The 14,895-nt window shown below is 47.3% G+C and overlaps 1 protein-coding gene across 6 annotated transcripts in view; it reads right to left on the reverse strand.

Moving 5' to 3' along the window:
- The window catches only part of LOC120897348, an 87,609-nt gene that overhangs the window by 47,014 nt on the left and 25,700 nt on the right, over positions 1-14,895 (reverse strand). The gene's annotated exons all lie outside the window — the stretch shown is intronic.

Consider the following 14,895-nt stretch of genomic DNA (forward strand, 5'->3'; position numbering starts at 1 on the left):
AACATGCGTTTCAAATGCTTTAGCGAGACAAAACGGTTGGAGTGCAAATATCATTTCATTACTACAATTGGCACGCGATGATGACGCATCGCTCATAATTAAAATTTCTTAGGCACACGATTTAATCAACCCTGTATTGATTGGATCGAAATTACAGCGAATCAAAATTGAACCAAACGTAAACCTCGTGCGTCTCTCGCGATGTGACGAAGTGAACACGTTGGTTCACTATCTACCGCTGTTAGCGAGAGAATACGTCATCCCATACAGGAGAACTGGAAACCAAATTCCCGCTGTAAAGCGGTGGAATTTCCTCTCCCGCTCCCCATATCGACCATAAATTCGAGATAATGTAACTTGATTTACAATTTAATTACATGCAATCAGGCATGTAAGTGCTCCCACTGTTATCGCGATCACTGGGCAAGTGGCAGACACAAACACATCAAACTAAAAACAAATCGACCAGATATGATACACAGCTCACGTCACACCCCGCGACATCGACCCAGGGAGGTCCATGAATTATGGAAGGGAAAGCCACGAAATAACTGTTAAATAACTCTTTTAACAACGCCTTGGCAGCATATTAATGCATTCAATTCAACCTATGGTCGTTGTCTACTAAAAACGAATTGCATGGCGAAAATAAATTTAAAAAAACTCTTCACACATCACGGAACAATTCGCAATCGAAGCGAATCAGCTTCCTACACAGTTGACTGGACGCTTCCTACAACTTATCGTGGATTTAAAAAAAAAACCGATTATAAATTAATTATATTGCCTCTGCTCGTTATTCGTCGTGATAACGGTGCTTTCGCATGGGCAGGAAGAAGCGAAGAAAACGCAAAAAAGCGCTGTAACATTGGAATGAGATACACCTGTTACTGGGGGGTTCGAGGTTTTTTTCCACCTTTTTTGTGATCAATTAACCGATATGTAGCGATACACGTTTCGCAGAAAACATCGTAATTTTAGCACAAATTTTGCGATAATTTGTGTATTTGTGTAATATCCATTTTCTTTGCGATTTTTCACCCTTATCGATTAATGTAGTAATTAACAAATGGAAACAAACTGCAACAGAAGTGCTCTCATGCTCCGATGTCACATGCCACAAAACCCGCCTCCCTCTCCGCGCACTCGACAAACAACAGTGTTTGTTGCTGCATGAAGCCAAATATCACTCCATTACGCTCCAGATAAGATGTGTTGTGGAGGGTAAAGGAAAACGATATGGCAAATAAAGAAAAAAAACGCTTCCCTTTCGCAAATGTGTCATCATCATCACCGTCACCCGTTGGCGTGACACCACCCAAGAGCCAACTTGACTACACCGCGTCATTTAGATGGACAAATATAGAAAAAAATCCACCCAACGCGCTAGAGTGCAATAAAAATACAAAGGTAAACCAATGCTTTTTTTTGTTATCAGCTTCAACCGACCACCAAACCAAACCCACGGGTGGTGTTGTGTGCGAATCCGGTGGCAAATGTGTAAACTCATCGTGTGGTGCTGCCCCGCACGATGGTTGGGCAATCTTAAACACTGTCTCTCCTCCCAGTTGCACGCAGCTGTGGTTAGATTTTGCCAATTTAAACCGGCTCAGTAAAGCCCTTACCCCCGGCACCGTTGCAGAAGAGTGAGTGGTGGATCCTGGATTTATGGAAGGTTTGGGAGAGGGGGGGGGGCGCAGAGTAGGACAGAGAAGAAGAGAAAGAGAGAAAAACAAACAAACCACCTCGTTTGATTAAGGCAAGCTGGCGCGCGATATCACGCTGATAAGAACGGAACACCTCAAGCAAATCACGAAATCAAACCGGACGTAGCCGGACACACAGAATGTGCTTATCAGCGGTGTTAACGGGGTGGTCGTCGGTTTTGGAGAATAAGGGTTTAACCCTTCGATACACCGACCAACTGCTTATGGCAGCAATGATAAAGAGGAACGGATACCGCCGCACGAGTTGGGAAATAACCTCGCCAATGATGTCACAATGGCGATGCAATCGATCAATTGGTTGCGATGTTTATGAGTAATGCCTGATAGCACAAAATGAAAAAAATAAAATAATAATATTTAATGTTTTTAAAATGTTTAATTTAATAAAATAAAAATAATATTACAATTTTTAACCAAATGAAGTAACAAACGTTTTCTTAGCTCTTGACCACTTGAGGGTTAGGCAATTCCCACCGTATGTAAGCGACATCACGCGACAAATATTATACGCGCATTCGCCAGAAATACGCCAAACGAATAAACGGTTTCGAGTGAAGGGGGGTCCAAGGGAGGTTTCGTGAGTGGAATCAGTTTGCGACGGTTTTGCGAGCGGCATCATTCGTCGTGTGGTGCCGCCGCCGCCGCCGCGGCGTTTGAGACTTTATCACTTCGCCACCATCGCCACACTCGACACATTTATTGCGCCCATCTTGGACACACCACCACCACCCCTTTGGACCATTTCAGTGGACCTCCCCGAAAGTCAGCACTCCCACACACACACACGACCCGACGACGACCCTCGCAACAGTATGATATGCGATCTTTGTGTTTTTATGGCGTGCAGTTAGAACAACACAACACCCTTGGGGTGTGTGTATCTGGATTTATGCTGTGTCTCACTTCCTCCTATAACCTGTCACGTCCCATTTCGTTTGGACGACAAGAGGGGTGGAAGCATGTGGAGTAGCATGGGGTGTACAACGTCCGTCTTGTAGCGCAGTTTTTTTTTCTAGCAACAAACACAATCGGCAGCCCGCGGTAGCGCGGCACCATCATGGCAGCAGCAGCAGCACTCATTCATTTAATAAGCTTGTCCATGAAAGCAATTCCGCTTCTCCCGTCGCGTCCCGCGGAAGATGTCGAGGGTGAGCCGCGCGCCCCTCGAACAGGCCAGAACCAGTTCCATTTCACACCCTCGAGCCGGGGGAGACAGACGGCTGTGGGAGGCCATTTTCTTGACCACTTTGGTTAATGGCGTTTTGCTTCGGTCAGCGTTTTCGTGAAGCGGGGCCAGAGCGCCCCGGGCGCAAACCGTTTTAAAACCTTTGATTAATTGCTAATTGTGCTGATTGACGGGCAGGAAGACGTGCGTTGACTCGAAACAGACACACGGAAGGATAGGCACCACACAACACCTCTCGCTCGCTAGATCGGCCGTCTAAGATCTTGCATGCTTGACGGCACTCCTCGTAGCGCCGTGTGGTTTGGGGAGTGTATGGAGTGCCAGCCAAGGCGAGGTTTAGTTGTGTGATTTTAACCCAAAACGGTCTAAACGAACATGATTTATATCTCACACATGTGCTGCTGCTGCTGCTGGGCCAACGATAGTGCGCGATATTTTCACACACAAACGCGCTCGAGAGAGGGTAATTTTATGAATCATGAACACGAAACGAGTCATTTCCTTGAATCGTGGGCGTCATTACGTGCGCGAAACGTGATATTTTGTTTTCAGTGAGAGTTACGATTTAAATTATAGCATTGAAAACTACAAAGAGTGTGCTTGGGCAGGTTTTAGCGTATAGCAAGACTATTCTCTTGAACTTTGGATAATAATACTAATTGGCACAAAAGCAACTAGTCGACTTCAAACACCTCAAATACAGTACGGCCTGATGGTGCCATGTCAAGCAATCAGTTATGCGTACGTCTGGTTCAGAGTTCAAATCTATTCGACACCGAGCACACACACATGATTCAAAAAGATAAATAATCATTTTTATTAGGTAAGGTTAATTACTTGTACCAGCTCAAAATCCAGTTTTGATTATTTAACTCCAATATACCACCCACATCGATGGACAATACCAACACCACACATACTACGTCAAACAACTGATCCTCCTAGTGGCTAAACCGCGTCTATCCCGCGCCCTCCATGCCTGTGGTGTGTCGTGGTGCCCTCCAAAATGGTCGACATTTTAGGTATTAAATCAACCATATTAATAATGCATCTGAATCTTTAATCAACAACACACAAAACGATTGCGTGTTTACCACAATCCATCCTCCGCTCCCCTCTCTTCTCTACCTTCCGCCACCAAACCAGAGCTGTCAGAGCAACGTAGTCTCAGCCACGACCACGCCGAGCACAGAAGACGACGCACACGCTTGTTTTCCAATTAAAATCGGTAGCATTTCATCTCTGTGTCTCTCGCCCTGTCATGCTGAATGGGAAGAAGCATAGGCGCGGGTGGGAGGAGGAGAGGACTTAATATGCATGAACAAACGTTGCCGTCTTTGGTGTTGTTGTCTTTAGCCCCCCAGTACAACCATCGCTGCTGCCGCCGCCATGGTGACCATCACCTTCCCGAACCCGGTGGGGGGAACACGACCAGCCGTTAGGTGTGTGTGTGTGTGTGTGCGCGCGAGAGAAGGAGTTCCAGAGCGTTTAGTGTCTTAATCCAACCCCAAACAATATCTCCCTCTTCATTCGAGCTGGCCGCGCTCCGCGCGCCCCAAAATCCAAACCACCTTCACCTTCGACTGCACCCGCAAGCCCTCGCCACTCATACTCCCCCACTCCCACCCCTGCCTCAAACAAGCTTCGTCGGGCTCATAAATAATGTAAACTCTTCGGCGCTTAATCAATTCCCATCGCGCCGCCCCCCCACCCCCCATGGTTGTCTTGTTCTGCGACCCTCTCCCCCACCCAATCCTCCCCAACTGACTCGCCTCAGCCACCTAAAATGGTTAGCGCGCGGCTGGACCCAATCAGTTCACAAGCCAGTCGGCAAAGGACCCTTAATGGGTGGTTGTGTGCGAGTTTCTGACCCGCGGAAGGAGAGAGAGGCTAGAGGCAAGCGGACAGCAAACGTCTTGCACGAGCGCCGCATTCCCGTCGTTTGCTTTAAAACACTCAACCATTCGCCTTCTCCTGCGCCACTCCCCGCCAACCCCTTACTTCCATTTAAAGATGTCGCGGAAAAACGCATGTCGACGTAGCCAAACGGGATTGTTGGTTGGACGGTGGTGGAGGATGCAAGGAGGTGGCGATGATGATGATGGCGTTGCGGTAGTAGTTCGCTGACAAGCAAGAGCATGACACCCAGACGTGAAGGCTGGGAGTGAAAGAAAGAGCGAGAGAGAGAGAGCTGTGCCACCGCCACGCTGTCTAAAAATAGATACTTGCTGGTCCGCCCACCCTCACCAGCCTCTTCCCGTGCATCAAATAATGTTTGCCTATCCGCACACGCCCCGGTCGCTCTAATGACACATCGTTTGATGAACCACCACGGTTGCAATATTGCAGAAACGAAAGGAAAGGGCACCGACGATGGGAAGGGGGAACCCATCATCATCACCGCTGCGCAAACGAAGTGGTTTTGGAAGTGGGAATGTTGGCCATAGAGAGAAAAGGCGAGTGAGTGAGCAGGAAGGAAGCTGCGGAATTGTTGCTAGTTCACCTTCTGCCAAATCCCATTTCCCTTCTCTGCCCGGGTGCACTATTGGAGCTACTAGCTGCGCCTCGATGTCAGTGGGTTTGCACTTTAAAGCGCGCAAAACCGATTCTCGCTTTAGTTCCCTCGGGCAGCGATGGAATGGACGAGCAGCAGAAACCATAAAGCAGGCGAGCAAACGTGTCCCCCTCTCTCCCACCGGCTGTTGCCGATGTTGCACATGATCAAACACACCCAACCGACAAAGCCGGCTGGGGGAGACGAGATGTTAAGGACTGTCTACACGGTACGGTGCAGCCGTTTTGACAGCAGGCTCCTCTCTGTCTCACACAAAGTGTATGTAAACCAGGTGGTCTCATAGCCTGTTTTTAATAGCCAATTTTGAACTTCACTTTTTTGACAGGACGGGTGAAAACTTTTTTGGGAACTTGACGACTACACAAAACACTCTTAAAATCTTCATTCTATTCTTTAAAAGTTTTGCAAAACACATGAAATATACTACTAATTGTAAGCTAAATCAAATTTGAACGAATTACGATACATTTTTGAATCGATATAATATCATCGATGAGGAGGCTAATGTCTACTACGTATGTTCTGCAATATAAAGCGGCCCATTCCTATCGAAACTCGTTTCACGCGTTCTGTCAAATGATGTTTTTGTTTAATTCAGAAATTAGTTGTCAAATTCCACCTAGTCTACACTTTGATCTACACCAAGATGTATTTATTTACAAGGTCTAATCGCATACAATTTTATATACTCCTTTCCAGCTCTGCCAGATTTTTAATACCGGAGCCCCCAGTATTGTTATGTCAAGTCGTGAAATGTCAATTTGCTCTGAAGCACTTCACCTACTACTACACCTTGGGTGTACATACATACACCTTGGGTGTACACGATGCGGTGCAAGCGTTTTGACAGAAGGATTCTCCTCTCTGTCTTACTAAAGAGTTTGACAGTAGCCACACAGTTGACACAGCTGTCAAAATACAAGTACAGGTGTCTCCCGAGATACGACTGTATTTGGGACCGAAAAAATGTCCCAAAGCAAGGCGTAAGTCGAAAAAGTCGTATGTCGAATATCTATGAATATAAAGTTTATAACCGAACTTGAAGAGTTGGAATCTATGATATCGTGTATTTTATTAAAAATAATGCTCAAAAATGTAATAATTATATTTTAAAAGTCGTATAAAACATAGATATTCAATAAAGGGTAGTTGTGGAATCTTTGGAAATGTGTGTATAACGGTTATCAGCCCAGAAATTCAAAAAAAACATCAATTTCTTGTCAATGACAACTATTAACTGTCAAAATCAAAATCGTCGTATCTGCGAATCGTCGTAACTCGAGGGGGTCGTAACTCGGGGAACGCCTGTAAACATGTTACATTGTTCGTCACCGTACAAAGAGTGCTTTAATATCCCACTTGCTCTCATTTGAAACCTAAAATAAGAATGTAAAATGCTTTAAAATAATAATTAATCAAGCACCTGTCAAACCCGCTGACGTTAGCACACTCCGCATTTGCGCGGTTTTGGGCAACGCAAATGATCTTTCCCAGAGTACTATGTGTGTGTGTGTGTGTGTGTTGACGGTGCTGCTTTTGGGTGAGTGGGTGGTGGGCAGCTGTGTGCTCGGCGGCAATGCAGCACCACACAGCACACGATACAACATTCCGGATTCATTTAAATTGGTTCCACTTCAAACCGGCTCAAACGCGCGAGGACCACCCGACCGACCCTGTGGCGCTTGATGCGGGTGTGTCTCGGCGGATGCGAGCAGGGGCAGGGGATGGGAAAGGGGACAGCAGCGCACTCAGAGCGACTGTAAAACAACGCACAGCCCGAAACGATACGCCCCAGGGGACAGGGGATGGGATCGGTAGTGGAGGAATGAGGAAGGACGGGTGGAAGATACGAAACATCGAGGCGAACGCTTTGCCAAGCGCTGCTTCAGGGCAGAGAGAGAGAGAGAGAGGGCACAACCGCTGCCGTCGGGGGCAAACAAGTGTTGCAAAAGGGGAGGAGAAGAAGAAGGGGTTGTGTTGTTGGACGATATTTGCGGTCTGCCATCGTTTGTGTGTGCATTTGCCGCGTCAGTTGTCTAACTACTGAAGGACGTGTAGAGAAAGTTTTAGACGGCGGCGGCGGTAGTCGTCGAGGATATTGGAGCTGCTGCTGGTGGTGGTGGTGGTGAAACACTCAGTGAGTAAGTCGAGTCAGCGGGCGGGGAGTAAAGATACGGCCCCACAGTCCCAACCATCCAATTACATCACCTCCCGCGCGTACACAGCAGCAAGCAGCAAAAGGGTTGTGTGTTTGCAGCGGCAATAGTAGTAGCAGAAGGGTGTCTCGTTGTATAATGTAAATGAAAGGACTACGGATATTGGTGCTCGAGACACCCACGGGCAGGGGGAGGGGGGGTATTTTGCACGGACTACATCTACCAGGACATACCTTCAACATTTTCACCCATCCGTTCATTTTGCTTCAAGCGACTCTTCAACATCTACTCCAAGGATTGGGTTGAGGTTTGGTGGTGTAAAAATGTAATAAAACTATCTCGACACACAGGAACATACACGCACGCACTGTCGGCGAGATATGCATTACGTACAATCTCCCCCCGGTACATCTCTCTCTATAACATCACACCGGAGCCACATCATTAGCCCGCTGCACAATGAAACATCAGCAAAGATAACGTGTGGGAAGGCGTTTGATGAAACTTCCACTGAGGGGACGATACGATGTAACTGGTTCATCTGGTTCAGCAGCCTTCTTTATCCTCGTCTTTAAGCACCACGAAACGCGATGCGGATGGGAGAGGCGCGTTTGGCGCATAAACCGTGATAGATAAGATACAACGAGGTTACGTCGGGTCGCCTGTTTTACACTAACGTCATGAAAGATGCACACAAAACATCTACAAACATGCAAATCTTCATTTGATCAAAAAGGGTAACAAAAGGTTGGGGACTCTAAGAATCGATTCTTCTCAAAAAGGAAGACCTTCAATACGATTTCTGAGGAATTTAAGTAAATTACAACGTTACAAAAACATTGAAATAAGTTGAAGATATTGTTACACATCACACCCATGACGTCGCATAACCCGCGCTTTTGGGATTTTCCCATCACATGTTTTGTTTCCGTGTAATGCCCATTATCCCTTCCCAATCCGTAATCACGCTGATAAGCCGTCGCATGTGGCACCCAAACCTCAAACACATTGACACAGAGGAATGGCTGCTCTCCTCCACTGCGCCATCATCCGCTTATCTTTGCATCAATAATGATGAAAACTTAAATCCCCAACGGATCGTCACAATCGTTGTTAGATCCCGTACCCCACCACAATCGCAGTGCATCTAGTGACGTAACATCTTCTTCCCGGTCCAACTTGCGGTGTGTGGTCGTGTACGCAAATAGAGGGTGTCCCTTTCATCAACTGAACGTGTTGGAGACACACTTCTAATTTTAACAGACACAGTCCTCCTACTCCAATGCCTGAAGCTCCCCAATGCCACGAGGTTTCTATCGTTCTTTAACACACATTTTATTATTTCCGCAAAACATAAATAACGACCTAGAAAAATAAAACTAAGCACAAAGCACCCAATGCCTTTCTGTTGCACTGCTCTGCTCTCGGGCTCAACATGCCGCTCTACGATTGTCATCACTTAAATACCCATAAATAACTGCAAATTTGCCACCGGGAATAAGCGCCTGAGCGCAAGACCTCCGTGACCTCAGCTAGGTGGCGCGGCAGGCAGTAAAACAATACAAACGCAACAAATGACAAATGAAGCGCTCTCCCCCCTAATACTATTTGTGTGTGTGTGTTCGAAAAAGATGTATGCTAAATTAGTCATCTGTCCAAATAATCGTGAGGAAAGGCGAACAAAGTTGGTTGAACTTAAGACCCACACGCGTGCGTTTGGCGATAAATTTGGCCACCACCAACCGTAGCTACTGCAAGCGTAGTGGTGGAGAGTGGGTGAACTCTTAGAAAGTTGAAACACGGCAAGCGGGAATGGCACAAGAAGATTGCACCCCACCACACCCTCTCTGGGTGTCATTTAGGTTGCTGTCTGTCAGTTTAAATAACCCAAAAAATTAAGCAAAGGTGCGTTACAGTGTTCTTTTTCTCTTTTACTCTCTTACTAACAACACCCACCTTACACCGAAATGTGTTAAATAATGAGCAACGACATTCCCGGCGAACAATGGCATTGACCGAACGGTCCCGAGCGGCCGCCGTGTGAAGCTACGGGGGGAAGCTATTTCAGGGATGACAAAACCTTGCGTACAACATTTATTTCCTGCCGTCGGCACCAGCGAAACATTCGGAAGCAACCAGACCAGAAGGGGAGCAGCAAAAGCGGAGCGACTAAAACAAATAGCACACGGCTGGCCGCGGCTCGCAACGCAACACAATCCGTGTGTCGTGGGTTGTTGCGCTGGGCGAAAACACCTCGCCACACCGCCAACATGACAATGAAAAATCGTAACGAAAGCAACAAAAAAGAAAGGAAAGCAAACAATACACACAGCAAACAAATGCGAAACAAAAAAATCCGCTCAATTCAGACCGAAGGCGTCCATGGTACACCAGGGGGTTGGTGAGCAATCACACATAATTACCGAGCGATCTGACAAGATTCATTTGGATGGACGGAAGAGGTCGCGAGGTGAGGGATGTAGAGGCTCAACCAACGGCAAGAAATGAAGGGTTAAAAAGATACAGTAATGTAACAAACAATGTTTGGGCATTTACACACCTTTACCGAGTGTTAGTTTGGTATAATCAATGTTTTTTGACATAATGTAATAGGTTCTTTAAAGGGTTTAGATTTATTATTTAGAAAAGGTATTTTTAAGAATGTAAAAAAAAGCTCCAACTAACCACTGCTTTCGAAATTTTAATAAAAATCCATTTCACAAATTCTTAAAAACAAAACATTTTTTCCCCACAAAACATTCAAGGGTTAAACGATCGTTCACCAACATTAACCCATCATCATAATCGAGTCGAAAATTTCCCACCATTCTGCTCACCACACACACACACTTCATCAAGCAACCCACCACCACTCGTTACAGACGATGAGCGTCGGAATTTCAGTTCGCAGCGACTTCCGCCATTCCATCGAAAACGAAGATGAAAATGGTCCGTGGTGGTGGTGGTGGTGGTGGGGATGGCGGCGACGGCTTCAACACACGCACGCACACGCGATCCCATCATCGCCAGCTGAAGACGGTTTGCTTCATTAATGATATTCGCGCTGCTTAAAGCAGCACGGACCTGCGCACGGAGAAGTACAGCTAGCTCATCATCATTACCACCATCATCATCATCATCATCATCATCATGAGCTTGTCGTCACCTCCAGCAGCAGCAGCAGCAACACTACTGTAACGGGTGTGTTTATACAATGATCAGTGGCAGGTGCGATAAAAACCACAAGATCACTGGCGAACTACACACACACACACGAACGCACACCACAACACATCCCCAACCGGTCTCGTCTGCCTCGCCTTATGCGCCATTATGCGCGCCGTAAATGGCGCCTACCGGCCGTTCCCCGTTACGAGGAAACGTTACGGATGCGTTACGCGATGCGGCGACATGGCGGCTGAACACGAAAGCGATCAAAAACTGGTTTCTTTTTTTTGCCAATTTTGGTTCAGCACGGGGGGAGGGGGGGGGGGTGTTAGCAAAGAAGAAAGCAGAGCTGCTCAAAATTAAACACCGCGCAAACGTTATGGATCTGGTGCAAATCAAAGGAGGAGGAAATAACAACGCGATCACCATTCGGCATCTGGTGCGCCGCACGATTTTGCTGAACGGTTATGGGCGCGAATGAGAATACCGTTCAATGGACGCGTCCTCCAAATTGGACAACGTAAAAGATTGTTTTGCTTGTATAAAAACCGACGGATCGATTGAAAACCCCCGATTATTAACGGCATGTTTCCACATAAGATTGATGAAAGGTAACAGAATCTTATCATAAACTCGTGTTACAGCTACTCAAAACTGGAGGTCCAGTACCCGTGCAGTACGCTTAAATGTTGCTTATTATCAATGTAGCTTTCTATTTATTTTGTTTAATTGCCTTCGCAAAGCGAGAATTTTAACGAATGCCTGCTTGCTTTATTTATTACACGTGCCAAACGTGAGATGGTTCATGGCCAACGAGTCAAAATAAAAAAAAAAGACATTTATTTCACAACGCTCAGCAGCTGAAGCAGCACAAGAAAGACCCCTTTTTTCTCATTAATTAACCCGTTTTGAAAAGTTTCGTTTGCTACCTTTGCGTCGCGCTACGTTCCGCTGCTCCGGTGATGCTTAATTTTATGCAAAAGACAAAAAAAAACCTTACATGCAAGCTTACAACCGTCACCCGTGCGGAAGCGCTGCGCGTAAAAGGTTAACTTTGACAAGGTGTGCTCTGGCGGCAGGTGCAGCGCGCAACCAACAAGATGGCATCATATGCAGGTGAGCTAACGTAAAAACGCGAACCTTAAAAAAAAAGCATATCTGCACGTCAGCAGCTCCATCAGATAACGAAAAAACGGCATTCTGGGACAACCGATTGATTCCTATCCCATCCCTCCTTCGCTTGATCCGCAGCAGTGCACAGATACATTGTGTACGGGCCGCTGCTGCTGCTGCTGCTCTGTCCCCGTGCACGGGAGCTCCTACCAACTGCACTTGCGCACAAAATTCCAAACCCATCTTCGCAATCCGTTCCCCGATGCGATAACCTCTCCGCGGACAGGGGTCGACCTCCGCGTCACCTTCTGCCACCCAGGCCAATGTCGCCCTTTGGATGCTTCAGGGCACGCAGGTCACTTCACGTGCCATTGCGATCGCCGATACAGATAAGCCATTGCGAGGAGCAGCAGCGAGGAGATGAGCAGCCCTACCACAGCCGCTGATCAGCCAATCGGACAACCAATACACACAGACTAACAACAACAACAACACTGGAGAGAGAGAGGAGAAGCAGCAACCAATCATCGAATGTTTGGACGACCTCCGCCGCTTGGGGTCAGCGGCGCGACCACAACCCCCAGGAAGAAGGACAGCACTTCCAGGCAAAAACACAAACACTACTCTTCCTCTCCCTTCGCTAAACGCTCCGAGCTTCACGCTTCTCTTTGATGTCATTAACGATTAGAATGCGAGAGTGAGTACTTGGTCGGATTCGAAACCCTGCACACGAGGGTCGAGGAAATTCCTCTCCAATTGCGCGCCGCTAGAAGCTAAACCTCCGAACGTTCCCGGCAGCTGATAAGAGCGGCATCATGGGAATTAAGCGCAGCAAATAACAACAAAAAACCCAAAGAACACTAACTACTTCCCGCAGACAAGTAGAAAAAAAAAGAACGAAACGAAAACATGCAAGATGGCCAGCAAGCTGACCTCACAAGGTTACACCCAGCTCCGCCGTGGAGGCTCTCTCGCTCGAACAAGGAATTTCTTCTACCGCGGTGCCTGCTTTGCACGAGCCGAAACGCAAATAAACAAAATAATGGTACTACGTGCGCCACAGCATTGCCAATGCTTGTATAAAGCTCCTCCCTGGATGCTGTTTTGTATTCGTATATAGCAAGGCACGGATCCCACACACGAAAAAAAAAACCCCAAGAATTGGGGGGTGAAAGTCCACCGAACTCATTTGCAATCCACGTACACGCGTATACCTTCATAATCAGTCGCAAAGTTAGTGACCGTGTCCGGGATTGGCAGAGGCTTGCTAATTGCGCTTCTCCTCTTCCGTCCCCAGCCAGATGAACCAGCCGATGGCACACACGTGGTGATGTGTATCCGCCACACCAATGAGGATGAGGAATGGGGAGGGAAAGTTGCGAAAAGCTGTGCTCCCTTTTTGTTGCGTATTGCGTCTTATCAGCTTAGCTGTTTATTCTGCTTCTTTTTTCTCCTATTGAAACCCTACTTCCGGTCGTTCTGCTAAGCAAACGTAGCGCAAGCGAGTAATGCGTCTGACTCAATGTTAGATAAGGGGTTTGTTTGACAAGGTGACAAGTGGTATCACACATCATTGAAACAAAAAAGGGCAATTGATGACACGCGTGTTTCGATCCATGGCAGGGAAATTTGATCCTACAAAAAGGAATCGTTCCGTAAAAAAGGTAATCCTAGGCTTGTGTTGATTTGTTGACAACATTTCACAAAGCAAAATCTGCTCAGCACGTAGATGGAAAAACAAAACCGAAATCAAACGCTGATACAGAAGATCGGTACGATAGTATCATATGAGACGGATGGACTGCAACAGTACAGGACGCGGGTTCAAATCTGATTACGACCTTTATAAGACAAATGGTTTAAATCGTTGTATTCTTACAAATTCTGTACAATGCTCTATTCCTCTCTTCTTCTCGTGCTTTAATTTCGATGTCCACCGTTCGATAACACATGAGAGACTGATATAACAATTTTTTACCTATCACTCTTAACCTAAATGCTCAATGTGCTGGTTTTTGCTGCAAGTGCTTTTCGCTGCTTCAGGTTGCGTGCGTTGCCAGCGAATAATAATGGGTAACCCGATACCATAAAGCACGTGTAAACGGAATCGATCGATAGCGCCACCATCACTACCCTTTCCAACACACACATCCTTTGCTGTGCCACTCTTTCCCACCCCAGAGTTAATCACATTTCTCACGCTGCAGCAACACCGGTGGTATCGGTTTGATCGATGAACGTCCCTGTGCCCACCGGCTCAGCCCATGCCAACCAACACACCACCGATCCGACCGCGGGATGGTGATTCGGTTGCTCCACCATCGCCGCCCTCCATGTTTCGCGCACCGGTTTGGCAAGCGACGAACCGGCTCGCACCGGTCCCCGCTGGGTGCGTTTGAACTGTTTGAAGGGGACAATGGGGTATGTTGTGGTTGTGTGTGGGGGGGGAGGGGGATTTCCCCCCACACCACAAAATACCGCCTCGCACACAACACAACATTCAATCTAAGCGACGAACGACAGCACACACACACACACAGACGGTTGCGCGCACACTCACAGCGAACAAGAGAAAATGGTATTAGTTCACGGCCACGCGGTACGGCCGATAACGGGTGGAAGCTAATAGGCACCACCACCCAACCCAACCCAGTGCACCACTTCTGCTCCCCCAGTTTGCCGGGTGGTGGTGGTGGTGGCTTCGTGAAGATTTTCGATCGCCCAAACAACGGACGTGAACCGCGGTTGATAAGGGAAATGGGAGCGCAATCACCGCTTCCCACGAGAAGAAGAAGTAGAAGAAGAAACATTTACCCATCCCTTCTTCTCCCCCCGAACCATCTCTCCTTCACCCATCCCACACAGGCTGAGCCACCTGAGAAAAGAGCGGTTCGAAAATGCCGAAATTCATTGGCGCGTGTTATCGCGTGGCGGGTCCTTTTCCCATGTCCTTTTGCCGCGTTCCCCCCC

The sequence above is a fragment of the Anopheles arabiensis genome, chromosome 2 (assembly GCF_016920715.1).
Source record: "Anopheles arabiensis isolate DONGOLA chromosome 2, AaraD3, whole genome shotgun sequence".
NCBI classification, from domain to species: Eukaryota; Metazoa; Arthropoda; class Insecta; order Diptera; family Culicidae; genus Anopheles; species Anopheles arabiensis.